At 35.3% G+C, this 3194-nt stretch overlaps 1 non-coding gene across 1 annotated transcript; it reads left to right on the top strand.

Moving 5' to 3' along the window:
• The first annotated feature begins 919 nt into the window (after positions 1 to 919).
• LOC123582204 lies at positions 920 to 1083 on the top strand. Its single transcript, XR_006704273.1, has one exon. It is a non-coding gene; the product is annotated as a U1 spliceosomal RNA (small nuclear RNA).
• The last annotated feature ends 2111 nt before the right edge of the window (positions 1084 to 3194 follow it).

The raw sequence follows: 3194 nt of genomic DNA, 5'->3' as shown, positions 1-3194 counted from the left end.
CGCTAACTGGATACTACTGCTTGCCTCGCAGGGCTGGTGTGAGTCTTTTGTGAAAGAATGTGTGTTAAATCTCAACAAAATTAGTTCATCTTCACTGTATTCTAACACGTTTAATGTTTGTATTTATATTCATCATAAAATTCTTCTGTTAGAATGTTTCGTCCATCTACTTGAGGTCAAGGACTATGTTTTATTCATCCTGTACCTCATGTTTGACTCAATGAGTCGGGGAAATCAATTACTGTGCTCCAACCTCTGGGAATCAGAAAGACCAGAAAGTGCTTGCCCAGTTAATTCTTAAAGCTCGTTTAGATATTTGTTGAGAATACCTCCTGCGGTGCTTGTACCTTCTGTGTATTACTCCAAATACACAGGCATTAGTCCCTCACTAAGAGCTCATTGAAAATGTTTGCAAGAAAATAAATTGGTTTTGTTGCCTCATTCCAGTTTGCAAAAGATATAAGGGATACTTTCTATGACCTAATTATAAAACATTTTTATTCCTGTGTGTCTGATGTCTGTTTAGTGTCAACATCAGTCTGGACAGTGGCTCTCAACACTGTGACTTTGAGAAAGCTCCAGAAGCTTCCATTATGGGCAAATCCATGTGGAGCTGTGATACACAGGTGTAAAGTTATAAACTGACTCATTTCCACTAAAGAAAATGGGCCACTTGAAAGTACACTCCAGGGGCATAAATCCACTCCAGAGAGACCATCCTTGCACAGTCCAGGCTGCAGCTGCTCTGGAAGGTTTTCATTCTAGGCCAGCCCTGTCCTGAGATTTCTAGGAAACATTTATGTCTTGGTCCCTATGCCACTTCCAGTCTTCTGTCATTTATCACAGCCTCAAACGAAACGGCTCTAAGACTTTGAAATCTCTAATAAGAGCTATGCCAGGTTAAAAAGCATTTCACTGAATATTTACATGGCAGAAGGGTTACCATGATCACACAGGTGGTTTTCCCAGGGTGAGGCTCATCCATTGTACTCTGGATGTGCTGACCTCTGTGATGTCCTCAAACCTGGGAAACTTGCCCGCAGTATTTGTGATAGTAGGGGACTGTAATCACACTGCCCTTTAAAAAAGGGGGGAAAAGGCATTTTCTTGAGGCAAATACAAACATTTCTTGGCCTACATTTCAAAGTTGGGAAGACTGGGTTGAAAGAAAACCAATACTTGGGTATCATAGGTAATGATTCATGCCAAATCATTAGGAGAAATAAACAATTTCCACACAGTACCAAACAATCGTTCTTTGGATTAAGATGGCAATACTATGAAGAAGAGGAAAGGTAAGTAGTGACTCAGGTAATGCTAATATTATCTTGACTTGATACAGCTGTTACTACTATTGTTTCTAATAGATAATTAGAGCATCAAGACATTAAGACACATTCATACTTGTATACAAAATGGAGCTCTGCCTCTGTAATTTTCTGCCTACCTTAGAGTCAATCGGTTATTATTATCAGAAGCATTAAAACTAGTTCTCTGTTTGTTTTGCCCATCACCTGTAGCAACCATACCATATTCTTCTCCCACAAATAACAGTCCTTCTAAATGCCCAGAAGATTTATGGCATTAAGGCCATACAAGTGCTCTTGTACATAAAAGGGCCAGTATATTCTCATATTCTCTGTCTCTCTGTCTCTATGTCTGTCACAAACACACACACACACACACACACACACACACACACACACTTTCCTTCACATATACTCATGCTTTTCCTTTTTTTTTTCCTTAGGAAAAATAATAGGTATTAACAAGGATTAACTTACATTTTTTTTTAAAAAGGACAATGGAAATCTATTTGCAAGTTTGAAATGCATTTTGATTATACCTAGAATTGTTTACACTACCTCCAAGGGATATCATCCCCAAAGCATACTCCACAAGAGCATGGAATTTTTATCATTCTTTTAAAAATATTCTACCAAATAATTTTCTGTCAAATTATTTTAAATGTTTTATTTATAAATTTTACCTTGTAGCATAATTGATTAGTAAGTGCAACATTTAGTGTTCCACCATGTAAAGGAAATAATGATTTTACTTACCAAAATTAATGCTAACCAAATTAATTATGTAGTCCCTAATTGTGCTTTAAAATATTGGTATCAATCCCTGATAGAAAACACAAACACATTTTCTGCTTTTCATAAATTAATCAATTTATGTTAAATAATTGTCAGTAATAGATTTCTTTGTATTTCAAATAAGCATCTACGTACTCAGTACACTAGCTGGGGAAAAGTCAGTTAAAAGATAGTCCTGTGAGGCTAACGTAGAAAACTGAATGAATCAATATATATCATCTTGAAATGGAAAATATGAATTAAATGTTACAAAGTAGGAACTCGCAAATTGGCTAGAATGTCTATCACAAGAAGTAATCTATTACAAACTAATCTGGGCCAACCAGATGTTATCTCTATTAGAACTGAATAATCAGAAGAATTTAATCATTTTCCAATGAACAATTATACAATTAATTGCCTCTCTTGACCTTTCAGTTGAGGTTAGACTCTCATTGATGAAATCTTCATAAAACAATGCCAATAAAAACCATATTTATACAGGGAGCTCTGAAAGAGATCCCAATAGTCAGCGCTGAAACCATTTGAGTAAAAATAAATAAATAACAATAATATTGGGTTTTAACAAAGAATAAGATAATTATCCTTGAGTCTGTATTGATTTTATTTTTTTTTTATTTTCGTACTTAGAATTTTCATGCAATAGTATTGACTTTTTTCTCTTGATAAACAGTTCAATAAATTTTAACATATGTTATGGATCTGTGTAACCACCACCACAACCAGGATACAGAACAGTTCTATCACACCACAGAATTCTCTTGTGCCATCCTTTTATACTTACTTCCTCCCCTGACCTTATAGCCAGAATCACTCATCTGTTTTCTACAGTTGTTTTTCTTTACAAAATTTCATACAAATGGAATCATACAGTATATATAACCTCCTACAAGTGGCTTTTTTTCCCCATTCTGACTAATACCTTGCTGTATCAGTGGTTTGTTCGTTTTTTGTTGTTGCTGATTAGTATCCCATTGTATAGATACGCACAGTTTATTTATCCATGCAACCACTGAAGGACATTTGGGTTCATTCCAGCTGTGTATTTTTGTTTTGTTTTGTTGTGTTTTTACAAATATGAATAGAGCTGCT

The sequence above is a fragment of the Leopardus geoffroyi genome, chromosome A1, assembly GCF_018350155.1.
Source record: "Leopardus geoffroyi isolate Oge1 chromosome A1, O.geoffroyi_Oge1_pat1.0, whole genome shotgun sequence".
In the NCBI taxonomy this organism is placed as follows: domain Eukaryota; kingdom Metazoa; phylum Chordata; class Mammalia; order Carnivora; family Felidae; genus Leopardus; species Leopardus geoffroyi.
The sequence above is the reverse complement of the archived record's forward strand: the minus strand, read 5'-3'. Positions and strand labels throughout refer to the sequence as shown.